Consider the following 14860-nt stretch of genomic DNA (forward strand, 5'->3'; position numbering starts at 1 on the left):
CTCTGCCCCACAACTATTGACTATGGTTTATTAATTCCTAAACAGTTGGAAAAAAAACATGTCCTGGGATTTAGAGGCACCAGTGCTCCAGAGGAGACGGCAGGATAGGGGCTGTTCACGATGCACCATCACCAGCAGCACAAGCGACCGCGCTCCCACCGCTGAGAATGATGCCCAAAAGCGAAGGCACCATCCCAGCCCTCCCCAGGAGCAGCCCTGACCCCATGGTGGTCCCTGTGCTTAGCCCTTGCTCCCACCATGGCTGGTAAGCTGCAAGAGGGATGATGCAAAGGACAGAGGCTCCATGGGTGCTGGCACTGGGAGCCCCTACCCTGGCTGCACCCAACATGGGTAACCTGATAGTGCACAGGGATGGGGAGAGATGTTCCATCCCAGGACAGGGCTTCCCTGGGAGCACCCAAGCACAACTACAGGGCTTCTTGTTTCCCTGCAGTTGAAGCTCTGGTCCCCATGTAGCCATCAGCCCTCCCCTTGGCCCTGTCTTCCCTCCCTTTCCCCACCTGTTGGGGCAGGGCACAGCTAGGGGCAAGTACCCAGGGACCACCCTTAGCTTCACAGCCACTCTGCACCCCTTAGGCTCTTCCTCCTCACAGATACCACGGAAGGGCTTGGCCCCATCTCTCAGCCCTGGTAAGGCCCGGAGCCTGCTCCATCCCCAGGCTGGGGCCAAGACCACCCCCCACCCCAGGGGATAAGTCAGAGTGCAGCCCTCCCCCCTCCCCATTAACAACACCAAGCCCTCGTTGTTGCTGCCTCCGCAGTGGTTTATTGGTGTGTGAGGAGAGCCCCGAAGCACCACAGCAGTGCCCAGGAGGTACCCTGGGAGTCTGAGCCCCAGCTCCCACGGCAGGGACCGATTTCCAGCCTCACTAAAGCAGCAATGCAATACTGGAGAGCAACAGGCAATCCCAAACTCCAGTATTTACGTGCTGCTAGAGCACTGCTGACAGCTCTCCATCCTAGAGCCCCTCCACAGCCTCCAGCCCCTCCTTTCCCCCACCCCAAACACAGGCAACAGAGTACCTTGGCCGGTCCTTTGCTGGGGAAAGGACTGAAGAGCAATAGGTGAAGGGTCAGCTGAAGGCACAGTGCTCAAGCCAACATCACCCATGCCCATGTTGGAGAACAAAAAGGAGCTCCCAGTCCTCCCTGCCTGCAGGGGCAGCCCCGCTGAGACACACACACACACAGACTCAGAGGGGATGTATTTGTAGCTGCAAAGGATGGGCACAGATACAAGCATGAGGAGAACTTATCTACACGTACCTGTTCAACTGAACTAAAGAGAGACATGGGAATGTGTTAGCTTCCACATCTATGATAACCAGAAGCTCACTTTCTTGTCTTATCCTTGAGGTAATGAGGCAGCCCAGAATGGTCTGTATCTCCTTGTCCCTACAAACCATGATGTGCTGCTACATCTCCTCAAAGCCCACTGAATGTTGATATTCCAAATGGTATTTTGAATATTATTATTTTTTTAAAAGCCATGATACAAAGTACTTAAGAACACTACAGTGAAGACATTTAACATGCAAGCATTACCACCATGGGACATTTGGGTTTTCTCTTCACAGGTGCTATCAGAAAGTCTGTAACTATAAGAAAACAAGCAGTTACACAGTGCAAACAAACTAGTTCCAGAAACAAAATCAGAAATTAAGTGTTCCCCCCACCCCCAAAGTATACTCCATATGTGGGTCCTGGCAAACCTACACTTTCAGATCTAGCAGATCTGCTGCTTTGGCTGCTGCAAAGAGCCTCCAGACCTTCCTGGCTTTTCCCCATGGTTTGTAGGCAGATGTTACCTTGTACTTTCCTTTTGGGGACTAATATCAAGGATTTTCCAGGAGTCACAATGTTAATGTTGCAGATAAATCCAGTTTCCAGTAGTTCCAACCTCTTCAAGTTTTCCTTAAAATATTTTCATTTGGCTCATTTTGAGAAACCTAAAAACCACTCTTTTATTAGAGATTTGGATACACTCATTTACTATTTGAATGGACAAAATTTCTGTGATTAGAAATTAAAGATTCCCTGGAACTTCACCTCCTCCTCTGCTTGTACCAGGGAGGAAAACACCAGCACAGGGCAGAGGGGAGGCCGTGGCTCTGAAGCTCACAGCTCCCAAGGCACTGGCCCACCAGGGCTGTGCAGAAGCCCTGCAGGTAGCCTGACATTTCACGTGTTTCATTTCGGCTTATTGGGGTGGGGTTTTTTCCCCCTCCACTTCCTTCAATTCACCTTCTTAAAAAGCACCAGCATCACCAAAGCCACTCAAACAAGACCAGAAGCGAGGCCGTGTGCTGCCGTGCCCTGGCTCCCCTGTAGCCCCTTTCCTGCCCCCTCTCTCTTCAGCAAAGCTTCAAAACAGGAATTTCAAAGGCTCTCACAACTCTTGCCAACATATTGCAAATTTTAAATCAAATATTTGCCAACAACAACAAAAAGTAGGGCTTTTCTTCACCACTTCAGTGTCCCCAATACCAAAAGCAGCGGTTCCAACTGCAAAGCCAACGAGTACCTGGAGAAAGTTAAACTCACACAAGCTAAAACAAAACCAGCCCCCAAGTAACTTCACCATTAATTGTTGCTGTAACAAAGTTTTACTTGACTGCTCCTGTGTAGTCTTCTTTCTTTCATCTCTTCAAGTGACTTCAAACCCCAACCAACAACAAACCACCTCAGCTCTAGAATCCATTTTGTTTGTGTTTGAGGTTCAGGCTTTAATTAATGGGGTTTTTTTAATATATATTTATACATACATAAGTCTTTAGCCTTGTTTGACAAGGGGGGCAAGAGCTCTCTTTGGCAAGGAGGAATTCCCAAGGTGTGGGTTCAATGCACCTCCACCAGCCTATTCTCTCACACAGAGGGAGAAAAATCAACATTCACACTGAATACTGGGCAAGTGGAAACTTGGGATAGGCAGTGAAACACGTATCTGAGAAAATGCATCCATTTATGACATGATGGCATCATTAAAGCTCTGGGTTCTGATCAGCCAATCTCACACTGGAGCTTCCTTCTAACTTTCTGCTTTGGGTTCTCAATATTCAATCAGAAAGATGCAGCTGAACAGGACACTGAGTTTCTCTCACCCTCTCTGGTGTGTTACCTGCAGCTGCTTGAGAGGAACCTCTATTTACCCCGAGGGATATGGGTATTTGGGAGCAGGGCACTGAGCTTACCTCCCTAACTCACCTCTGAGGGGCATGTTGGTTCCTCTGCGTCATCCTCCCTGGGCACGGACGATCCCTGCTTCAACAGGAACTATGAAACAACACAAGAAAGGGTTGAGGAGGGGGTCACAGAGGCATTGCTGTGTGTTGGGGGGGCAGGGCAGACCACAAAGGCTCAGAGGGGAGCAAACATATTTAAAATTAGGGGAACAAAAAAAAACCAATCAAGGTTTCACCTCCAGGTAGGGTAGAGAAGCAGCACCTAAAGGGCGATGGCAGCCCTCCTCTCCCCATTGCTGCAGTCAGGGCTAGGCAGCAGTACCCAAGGCACATTGGTAGCCCCAAATCATAACTTGGGCTCTATACAGCAAGGAGGGATCACATAGTTCCTGCAGCAAAACCAGACAGCTGCTCCAAGGACGAGTGGGGAAGCCACTAGGCAAACCACAGTGGGCAGCAAGCCCACCTCCCCTCCCTGAAGGGGTTAAAGCAGCAGCAGCAAGAACAATCTAATGGCCTTGGCAGGCCAGAAGCAAAAGAAACATTTTTGCTGACTTAGGTGAGAAATCCCCCCTCCTCTCCTCAGGACAAGCAGGTAAGATGCAGAGAGGCTATTTGGGGGTGGGTTTTTTTGCAAGGTGCTCAGTCCCTCGCTGCTGGGGGAGGGAAGGCAGCATCCCAGGAGCACCCCCAGCCTTCAATCAGCGCCCCACCAACAAGGAACAGTCCTGCTGTACTGGCTGCCCCAAGTGTCAAAGAATTGACCCAAAAGCTCCACCTCAATGCAAAAGCACCACAACAGCTCTTCTGCAGACACAAGCTCCAGGTCCATTGGTGCATACACCAGCTATTTCCAGAAATCAAGACTTCTACCTGTCATCTACATGAGCCAGACACCTAGAGAGGTTTAATTAAATCCCCCAAACAACCAGGGAATTGGAATACGCAGAAATCCATTAACACAGTTCACAAAACAATGCAACTTCTGCTTGCCAAAGTATATTGGGCAAGTAAGTAAAAAACACCCCCCTCCTGCCCCAAGCCCAAACACACACACAAAACCGAAATAAACTCACTCTGGAACACAGGGTTCCTTTAAATCACAACCTAGTACCTCCTCAATGACACTGTAACCAGAAAAAAGAGAGGGGGAAAAATAGTGAGAAAGAGAGTCATGGGAAAGGAAAGGAAATAAATACAGGAGCCCATCACAGGAGAGATTTGCATACAGAGCCTTCACAGACTTGCACACTTCAGGGCCAGGAAAGCTCAAAGACAAGTAAATATTAAGCACTTCAAAAAGCCTCAACTCTGCTATCAAACGGTTTTTCAAGAGACATGCACAAACAAATCCTGCAGTCATTGTTCTCATTTGAAAGAAAAAAAAAAAGGGGGTTTACTATTTTACAAAAAGACACAAATAAATCATCTGGTTACAGCCGAAGGTCCCAGACATCAACCAGCGAGACACAGTTACGGTGAGCAAACGAAAATAAGGGGGTGAGCAGCACCACTGAAACACTTCGTATCTGCCTGGGTCTGGAAGAATCACACCACTCTCATTCCTGCCTCCCTTTGAACAAGCAGTTTAAACAAAAGTCACGTATTCATATTTACAGATGTGGCCGCAGCTGGAAGCGGCCCCGCTGCGCGAGCGACAGGCACCGAACGGCTCCAGCTCCCGCGCTGCCGGCACGGCACGAGTCGCCTCGCCGGGCCACGCCAGCCGGGCTCGGGCTGCCTGGAGAGGAACAACTATTCAAGAGCACTAAAGAGCCCAATGTGGGAACTGCACGCAGCCAAGTTACTTTCAGTTGTAGGGGCACCTCCGGCACATCTCTCCGGCGCGCAGGCGTCCCGCCACCGCCGCCCTACGCGCCTCTTCGCCGGCCGAGGCTTCTTCCTGGCTGCCACAAAAGCCTATTTCTCCCTTTTCCCATGTCAAAGCTACATAGAAGTGGATAATTTCTCACATGCTTTATCGCAAGCCCTTTCTTTCCTCCCCCCTCGTTAATTCGCCCAGCAAAAGGTCAGCATGTTTCACAGCAGCACCAGCCTACTGCAGCGACTTTTTAATTGGAGCGCGGGGCACCTTTCGCCCGTTAAACCACGCGACGGCAACGTGCTCTGAGGTGGGGCAGAACACCCAAAACCAAACTGCAGCCACGAAGGGCAAGTTCTAATCATGCCAAAAATGAATTCGTTAACTTGACTCGATTTGAAACTCTCCCCCCTCCCCAGCTGCCGGCACTGTTACGAGCGGGATCGATCGTATTTACCAAGGAGCTCTGAATACAAGGAAGAGCTACTGGTGCTGGCAAAAGCCTGAGAGATAAGACTTCAACTTACAGTCCTCCAGAAAACCAGTGAAATCCACAGTTAAATTCCAGGATCCAGAGTTTTTTCTCAACACTGCTGAGGAGAAAAGTCTGATGGGTCTTGCTACTTCCTTTTTTTTGCTTTTTTGCATTGTCATCTCCTCCAGTTTTAAACAACAAGGGACAGAAGATCTGGGAGCCCGACTCCTATAAAGTTGATTTGTTGAAAACAGAAAGAAAAGGTTTTTTTGGGTCAGATGAACATTAATTCAAGCCATAAAAAGCACACAGTAATTATTTTTCTTTATTTAGGTCAGTTTGCATGAAGGGTTGCTGCAAGCTTCCCTCTTACGCTTCATAAACGTTTACGGCACCAGCAGCTCAGTTTTACTGTATTTCCCACCAAAAAGGATTAACTCAGCACGGACTTTCACAGCCGATGGTGAGCAACGAGGCCTTTGGATTTCTTCAGAGCAGAAGATGATGAAACCCAGCAGATGGTCCCTCACCTCCCCACGTCCGCAGCGCACACGCACAGCTTCACAGCTTCATGGGTTTTTTTGGGCGGGGGGGTGCAATTCATGTTTTAACTTTGGAAACCTCTCTCCAGATGCAAAAAAAAAATGTCTTTATCTACCTGATGCACGTGTGGGATAAAACAGTGCACGGAGGAGAAATTAAGAAGGGAGAGACGGCCGGCACAGCGCTCTCATCACCGCAGTGAGCTGCGCCTGGACGGCGGCCTGCACCAGGATATTCAAATTTCCTGTACAAAGCAAGTAATCGGCGAGGGGAAAAGAAAAAACCAGCAGAAGCTGCGAGCCAGAACCTGAAAAAATCGAATTAAACTATTTTGCTGAACTTTTTTTTTGCTTATACTATTTTTGAGGGATTTTTTTTTAAGGTATAAAAGTGTTTTCTCGAGTTTGGCAGCGGGAGGGGTGCAGGCCCGATGCCAGAATGAAGTGGGGGCCAGCAGCCAGTGGGCTCCCCGGCTTTCCTTTAAAGAAAGAAAGAAATGGGCAAAAAATACCCTCACACCCATCAGCCGCGAGCCGCACCTGGGCGAGGGGGGAGCGTGGTGTGTACGCGGCTCCCCGCCACGCCAAAAAGTACCAAAGATCAGTAATAACGGAAACCCCCACGCGAGGAAGAGGCGTCCCGGGGGATGAGGGATGGGGGTTCAGCCGGGCGCCCCGCACCCACGTGGGAACCGTGCCGGTGGCGCGGGGGGAAGGCGGGAGGTGGGGGGAAGGCGCCGCGAGCCGCTCCCGCCCTAACGGTCCGGCGGCAGCGGCGCGGGGGGAACCGCCCCGCCCGCCCCCCCGTCCCGTCCCGTCCCGCTGTCACTGCCCGCTGCGTCACGCGCCGCCGCCGACCCCTTCCCCCCCCGCCCCGGTGCCGCCTTTGTGCAGCGCGGGGCGGTGTCGCGCGGGCGGGGGGCGCTGTGGGTGCCGCCGCCGCTCCAACCCTCCTCCGCCAAAAAAGTTGGGTTTAGAGGTCTCGGAGGTTTTTTTCTCCCCCCTCCTCCCAAACTTTCTCCCGGCTCCGTCTGCCGTGTGCGCCCCCCGCCACGGTGCGACCCCGCCCACGGCGGCGCGGGGGGAGGTGGCGGCGGGGGGCCGCGCTGTGCCGCCCCCCCCGACGGGCAGCGCAGCCCGTCCCGTCCCGCCGTCCCCCAGCTCCCAGCCCCGCGGTGCCGAGCCGGGCCGGGCCGTCCCGCCCGCCGCGGGGAGAGGGAAGAGGGGGACGGCGGTCGGCCCCCCGCGGCGCCCCAGCCCCGCCGTCCTGCCCGCCCTCCCTCCTCACCTCCGAGTCCACTCGAAAATGGCGCCGAAACCGAAAAAACTTCGCAAATTTCATTGTAGGCGGCTGCAAGGGCTGCTGGGAGCGGGGGCGGCCGCAGCGCCGCCCGCCGGGGCGGGACCGGGGCGGGACCGGGGCGGGACCGGGGCGGCCGCGGACGGGCCGCGGGGCGGGGCGGGGCGGGGCGGGCGCACGGGCGGGCTGCGGCGCGGCGGGACGGGGCGCTGCCCGCGGTGCGTGCCTCTCGGTACCTGCCGCGCAGGGGATGGACGGCAGCTGAGCACCCCCGTGGGCGTGCTGCCGCGTGGGGTGGGCGCTGGCTGCGCTTGGAGCGGCGGAGGGCCGTGTGGCGGGGCCGGAGGGGCGGAGGCGGGGGAGGTGCGGCGCCCGGGGACGGGGATTCACCTGCCCCGGGCCCCCGTGCTGGCCCTGGCGGGGCGCAGCGGGGTGAGACGGGGCTCTTGTGCCTCTGCTGCCGCCCGGTGCTGCGTGCGGAGGAAAACCCTCAGCGTGGGGGCGGGAGGCTGGGGATCATACACGTAACTCACAAGAGCTGCACGGGAATGATGGAGAAGCTCAGCTCAGCCCTTCGTGCAAACTGGCTCGTTCCACTGCCTCCTCCCTCCGTAGTTTATGACCTCTTACAAACCAGCCAGGCCAGGGATGATGCTTTTTCAGCCCTGCTTGGGTAAAAGTTGATGTCTCGTTATCCACTGCACGGGATAGCAGAGGGACGTTTATGATTGCGGGATTTTCGCTCCCCACGCCCCCCATTCCTGCAATAGAGTTCTCCACAAACACCGATGCACAGCCCTCCAGTCCCCAGCCCGCAGGCTCAGGGTGTTCCCCACCGTGTGCCCCAGGGCGGCTGGCACAGCCCGGTGTCACACAGGAGTGGTGGCAGCAGGACTGTGGAGCCCGTGGCACACAGCCTGGGTGCAGGATGGCACCATGGCATGCTTGCTGGGAACACGGGCACTTCGGAGACATGGGTTTCTGAAGATTTTTTTAATCTTCAGAACATAGGAGGACAGTGATTTGTGCCAGTGGGAAACCTGGCAAGCTGAGGCCTGGGGAAGAGTGATGCTGGGGAGAATCAGTCCCTTCTGAAGGGAGAACCCAGACCTGGTTTGCCACATCCATCATTGGGAACGGGCAAAGCTGTAAAGTCCTGTGTTGACTTGATGCCTTTGTAAACCTCCAGTTTCAGTTTTTACTTCTGCCCCCACCCCAAACAAAAAAAACCCACCTCAAACCCTGTTGCTAAATAATTGTGCTGTTCTCACAGGTGAGCAGTGAAGCTCAATTAATTCTGCTTTGTGAAGCGCTTCAGATCCTCCGATGGAAACATGTAAGGGCAAAACACTATTATTTTTGCAACTTGCAGAGGCTGATAAGAGCAGTGAAAACGGAAAAAGCCTTACCACTGAAGGGTATTACAGCCCTGTGCTTTTTCCACTCGAGGTCTTAGAAACTAGCTGATTGCTGCTGCTTTTCATTTAGAAAGGTGTCCCCCCCCCTCCCCTTTTGAAAGAAATGCAATCACTAGCAAGTATTCTGGAGGGACTTTGTCTTTAAACAAATACTGTTTTTCTTGTTGGGTGTGCACTATTATTTTCTTAATTATTCCTGGATTTCTGCCTGTTCCACCAAGAGTTTTCTCAGATGGCAGAAACAATTGCTCCTTTTTTTATTACGCTAAAAGCAAAAAGTATCCCTAATAAAAAGGCTCCGTACATCCCATAAACTCAAACAGGACAGGTTTTGCCAACAATCACACCTCTTCATTGAGACATCTTATATGCTGCTTTTTGCTTTCTTTTTTTTTTGCTTCCCCCCCCTGCATTGCTGCTATTGTTTACTACTCATTTTGGTGTCAAAACGAAAGGAATCAAGTCATTTATTTAGCACCAGGGTCCTCCCACTCGCCCTGAGCGTGTGCGTCGAGATCTCAGCAGATTTGGCAGGGAATGAATGGGCAAAGAGATTCACCTACACCTCTCACATCTACTTGTGGGTGGCCTCTAATTAATTTGGCTTCCAGGCTTCGCTGCAAGGTAGATGGGTTAGGAAGTCTGGCCAGGAGTCGTCTGTTTGAATCATACCTATTCTATAGAGAACTTCATTGTGTAGTTGTGTTTGACCTGCACCCTTGCAGGATCTAATTAAAAATAATAATAATAATTTTAAAAAGCCCCTCACTTATTGGAATGTCAAATAGAAATGTCAGAGTTTCAAATGAAATGGTGTCTCGCGAGGCTCCCACACATTTAATCAGTTGGTTGCACCACCTATATATATTGTGAACTCAAAGGCTGCAGTGAGAACCACGAGAGGCACTGGCTTAGCATCAGCAAAAGTGTTTGCCAAGCTTGGATTATGTCACTGCTTTATGATCTTGCTTTGTAAAGGGAGAATACTCTTGGGGAGAAAGGACTCGGCGTGCCGGATCTACAGAGAGAGCAAGGAATGAATTCTGCTTGCAGAAACCCGTGGGGGAGGGCGAGAGATTGTGTTTGCTGGGGTATTTTTGCAGATGGATGCTTTATGGCTGCCTTCTTCAAGCAGAGATGTGCCCCACAGATCACTCGAGCTGAAAGCCAAAAGCTCAAAATACCCCAGCGAAGCTGTTTGCTGCTTCCCCCCAGCCGCCCTCCCACGGGCACACCTGCGGGCCCTGCCTGCCTGCTCCCCTCCCTCTCCCTGCAGAGCCCTTTGGCTCCAGAGAACGTGGCAAATGAGACCAAGACGCACTGGCCTTCCCTTGCCTGCAGGATACAGACACCCAGCTGGTCTGGGGCTTGTCAAAAAGTCAAAATGTGGTGCCCTTGTAGAGGTGGCAGATACCAAACCCATTATAAAAATAACTATCCCCACGCTGCACTTATTAAACGTGACCTGCTGGAATGCTGCTGCTCCTCGCAGCGGGGTCGAGCTGTGGCCACCACTTCTGTGCTGCAGGCTGCTGGCCAAGGTAGGAAATTGTCTTGCAAGACATAGATTCTGTTTGTCCAGCGTCAGCCCAAGTGCCAGGCTCACCTTTACTGTCTGCAAATGGAAGGACAACAAAGCACAAAGCCTGGAGCTTATGTGCCCCGTGGGGAGTGCAGTTGGTGGAACATGGGACGTTAGAGAGAACAAATGGCTGAAGAGGGACATATCTTCAAAAGCAGCTTGGGGTTTGTGAGCTGTGCTCCCCGCTGTCTTTACTGTTGCGATGGGAGCCTCATGTAGACCATGCTCCCACCCCAGCTCACTGCCAGAGCATCCTGCCCAGCCTGGAAACTTTCCACAGTTCCTGTGCTAATAAACTGCATCTGCGTCTGAGCAAGTGTCCGGCCAGCCCCAAACTGCAACCCAACACTGAGGTCTGGCATGGAAAGAGGCTCCCAGCACGTGCAGGGCCTGTACAGGGCACGGGAAGCGTGGGTGGGCAAGCGTGGGTGTGCATGGCCACAGCACCTCGTGGTTCCTGATGTGCAGAACAGGGAGCAATGCCTTTTGTTTATTGCACTACCCTCTGCAACACAGTGAACTGCCCAACTGGAGCTCTGGCTTCTGCACTAACCCTTCCCCTGGTATGTTGTTCCTTCATGCCCCGAGCAATGGGTTGGTTTTGTGCTGGGTTTCTTTGTGGGTCTCCTTCACCTGGTCTCGTGCACCAGCTTTCACGTGGCGTGGCAGTCCCAACCTCAGCTTTCTGGGCACTACCAGTGCTCACAGCAGCCTCGGCTGCTTGCCAAAGTGTGGAAGAAGGGTGTGGTGGTCGTGCCGATGGGTTTTTGGCAGCATCTCCTGCCTTCTCTTGATTCAAAGAGTGCCCGGAGCATAGCACTGTCTGGACAGGGATTTCATTACGCCGTCCCGCCTGCCAGCACAGCCCTGTCATTGCAATTTGTCACACATATTTGGTACGTGTTTAGGATCTTGCTGAGGGCCCGTTTGCCGGATGGTTCATCTAATTGCCGCTTGTCTGCCGCACAGAGCAGCTTGGCATTTGCTGAGCCCGCAGACGGCTGTGCCGTGGGGCTGTGCTGTGATCTCGGAGGGACCGCTGCCCTCCGAGGCAGAGACGTGAACCATCAGCCTCCTTTTTCCACCAAAAGGGAGTTATTGTGTAGAAAACAACTGTTTTTTCGGTCAAAAGTAGTTTTAAAGGATCTGTTTGTTGTTTGGGGATGGAAGCCTTCTGCAGGGGCACCAGCTTCCCCACTCCTCCCCTCCTTGTCTTTGCAGTTATTCACTCTGTTTATTTACTGCAAACTTTGCTGTATTGCCTGACATTTTTCGGTTATCAAAATATTTTGATTATGTGCAGGGGAGGGGGTGAGTTGATAGTGCATCTGACATCTCAATAGAAAATTGCCTGTAAAATATCCTCACTAAATTCAGGGCCGGGAACAGTGAGATGCTCCAGCCTGTCCTAGGCAAGCCCTTAGCATTGCTGCTGTGACCTGGGCCTGTGCACAACCTCAGGTCAGCTCAGACCCGTTTCCCTGGACATATACAGCCCTTTTGGGTCCAAGAGCTTGGCTGGAGCATAAGCTCTCCTCATGGATGTATCAAATCCAGCAAATACAGAAAGGAGGGCAAGGGAGGAGGTGCTGCTGTGCAACACAACACGACCCAAAACTGCTGTGGAGGTTTTTGGATACAGTGTGAATGGTGATGGAGGCAGGACATAAAAAGCAGAGCTTGGAGTGGGGAGAAGCGAACTGCACATCAAGGTCACTCTGAAAAGGGCTGGAACACTTTCCACTTTGTTTTCCCTTGCTGCAAGAGGCAGAAGCGTAGGATAACCACCAGCAGATTGGCTGTGGAGATGTCCCCTGGCTTCGTCCTTAAGCATGTGCCACTGGCAGAAGATGGGCTGATCCATGAGTGAAGAGCCACTTGCATCTTGAAAGTAACGCTACTCTCCTGCGTTTGAAATAGCATTGAGAAACGATCTATTACAGCAGCTCTCCAGCTTCTGAGTGCAAAGCTGTTGACAGTTTTGAAGATCAGTATTTATTCAATCCGCCTAGGATGACTTTGTCTGCTGTTGCAATTTTTCCTGAGTCTAAACAAGCTCATCTTACTTCCTTCCACAAGCCAGAAGGTTTTAAACTTTTCCTGACTTGTGTTATCCAACTTGCAATTTGTCATTAACGTGGAGTTCTGTCAGAAATGCAGCTCAGAGGGCACACACATACAAATATTGTGCTCTCCTGGCAAAGCAAAATGTCGTGATAGGATAATGTGTTAATACAGAGCTGTAGATTAGACAGGAACATTTGCAATACAAACCAGTCCCAACACCAGACATTTGCAAAAGTCCTCATTATGCTGATACAGTAGGAAAACTGATCTTTCTCAGCTGAGTACTTTTGTGCTGTGCTCCTTGGCCATACCATGGACCTCTGCCATATGACACATAGCATTAAATGATACCTTTCCAAAGTCATTTTGTACAGTTCAAGGCAATATCCCCAGGAGGCATCCCTCAGACTTGTGGAGAGTCAGTGGAATGGTGAGCTGGTGGTAGCCTTTAGGTGCTTTGGCCCTCTTCTTAGGAAAGACAGTCTGGCTCCTGGCTTTTTTACCTGGAAGATGTATTAATTCCTAAAGGCTAACTCTGAGGACTGGCAAGAAGAAAGCCCAAGTAGTGAAGCTGGGCATCTCTGCGAGCTGTTATTCAACAAGCCAGCAGGAAAACACATTTCTCTGAGCCACCAGTTGCCCCCTGTACTACTTCTGGGCAGGAGATCCATCAACAGTTCCAAAGCAAGCAGGTCCATGGCCAACCCAGGAGCACAGGAGGGAGCCAGGGAGGCTTCTGAGCAGCCCCTGACCTCATACTGGCAACTGTGCTCTCGTGGCTGAGTTTTAAGCTTCTCAATGTGATTTTCCTTGGGAGCACCTTGCTCTTTGCTCTCTGTAGGCAGCTTGTTCCCATGCTGGGTGTTGGACTGACCTTCCAGCAGGTTTGGAGGCCTATGGCAGAGGTTTGCTTTACACAATTAAGGCTGAACTTGCTGATGACAGGAGCAAGGGTTTGAATGCTGGAGAGAACTGGTCAGGTTGGTCCCAAGCACTGACAGCTGGTGTGGTTTCTCACCCTGGGAAGGAGTGGAAGGGCTTTGGTAAAGGTCACACAACAGATCCTTGGCCTTCCAGCTCATGACCACTTACTTTGGTGGCTCTTGGACCCCCACCTGGGGCAGTTTTAACTCAAGGGCCTTTCAGAAGACACAACTGTTGTGGTGGTCTTCATTGCTTTTGAAAACCCCCATCCTGGTTTTCGTTGGTTTTAACAGGAGGACAAGTATTGCACCTGGGGATAAATATTAATTAGATTTCTAGATGGCCAGGACACAGTATACCCTTAAATGTGCTTTTTACCCTGAATTACTCAATACACTGAGTTTCACCTACTGTACAACAGAGTGTTTTCCATTCTGAAGATGAGGATTAAGAAGCATTGCTCATAGCCTAACATCAAGGCTGGCAGAGCCCATGGGGATGCACTTTGTTCACATCTTCCCTTCTTCCAGACCTTCCTGTCTCATGGTGCCTCCAACTTGCAGGGAGGCTTCAGGAGTGAATATAGAGTTTAAAGCCATGCAGGATCCAGTTTTCTGTGCAAAGCTGCAGGCTTGCACCAGGAGTTACTTCAGCAATACAGAGTGCAGAAACAACAAAAAAGCAGGCTTTAAGTGGCATTTCTCATGTTGTCCCAGGTGCAAAGAGGAGAAGAGCAGGAGGCCAAAACCTGCATGCAGCAGTGAGAGTGATCACACTCCACACTACTTTGCAAATGCACTTAAAATACAGTGCCATTTGGGACAGGAGACCAGACACTTACCTGTCACATCTGGCCCAATTCCAGTGAAATCCTATAACAGACTTATGATTTCCACTGAAACCACAAACTATAGCATTATTTGTAGGGAAAGAAATAGTGTGTGTATACATGGACATGCTTAACACCATCACTGCACAACTGCAATTGTTCCATGTCTCTGTGACCTGCCCTGGCCCTGGAGCTCTGTGTGCAGGGAAAGGATACAATGCAGCCTGGCGAAAGGAAGGTAAATTCCTGCCCTGTGCCTGAGCAAGGGGGCCCGTGGGGCTTTTCTAACCCATGGTAATCCCCTGCAGGGACAGCCATAGGTGAAAACACTCTGGGAAAGGAGAGAGAGGAGAAAACGTGGGAGAGAGGGAAGCAGCAGCACAACTAGTCTAACCCAAAAGGCAGAACGCCAAAAAGAGACCACCCAGAATAGGTTTAATTAGTACTTTTCCTAAATTAGTGCTTCTCTCTGCTCCCAGGGCTCATCTTTCATTTATTTTCGCCTTCATGAAATGTCAAGTCAAACAGATAACACGTTTCTGTTCACGGGGAATGGGAGAAGGGCGTGCAGGCAGCGGGGAGAGGGTGCAGGCAGGACTCAGGGCTGCCCTCAGGTCAGGGCCTCCTGCCAGCCCCACAGCCAGTCCTGCTGGGAATGGGTCTTGTTTTGAATGATGCTGTTGGTGGGCATCATTCCT

The 14860-nt window shown here is 51.6% G+C and overlaps 1 long non-coding RNA gene across 2 annotated transcripts; it reads right to left on the reverse strand.

The window, feature by feature from the left end:
* Positions 1 to 777: 777 nt before the first annotated feature.
* Positions 778 to 7416, reverse strand: LOC133626598 (uncharacterized). Of its 2 annotated transcripts, XR_009819659.1 has the most exons (4): positions 7331 to 7416; positions 5553 to 5728; positions 3226 to 3294; positions 778 to 1619 (listed from the first exon to the last, which is right to left on the reverse strand). It is a non-coding gene; the product is annotated as an uncharacterized LOC133626598 (long non-coding RNA). The 2 variants fall into 2 exon arrangements; XR_009819658.1 differs by having other exon boundaries at positions 778 to 3294.
* Between the last annotated feature and the right edge of the window lie 7444 nt (positions 7417 to 14860).

The sequence above is a fragment of the Colius striatus genome, chromosome 13 (genome assembly GCF_028858725.1).
Source record: "Colius striatus isolate bColStr4 chromosome 13, bColStr4.1.hap1, whole genome shotgun sequence".
In the NCBI taxonomy this organism is placed as follows: Eukaryota; Metazoa; Chordata; class Aves; order Coliiformes; family Coliidae; genus Colius; species Colius striatus.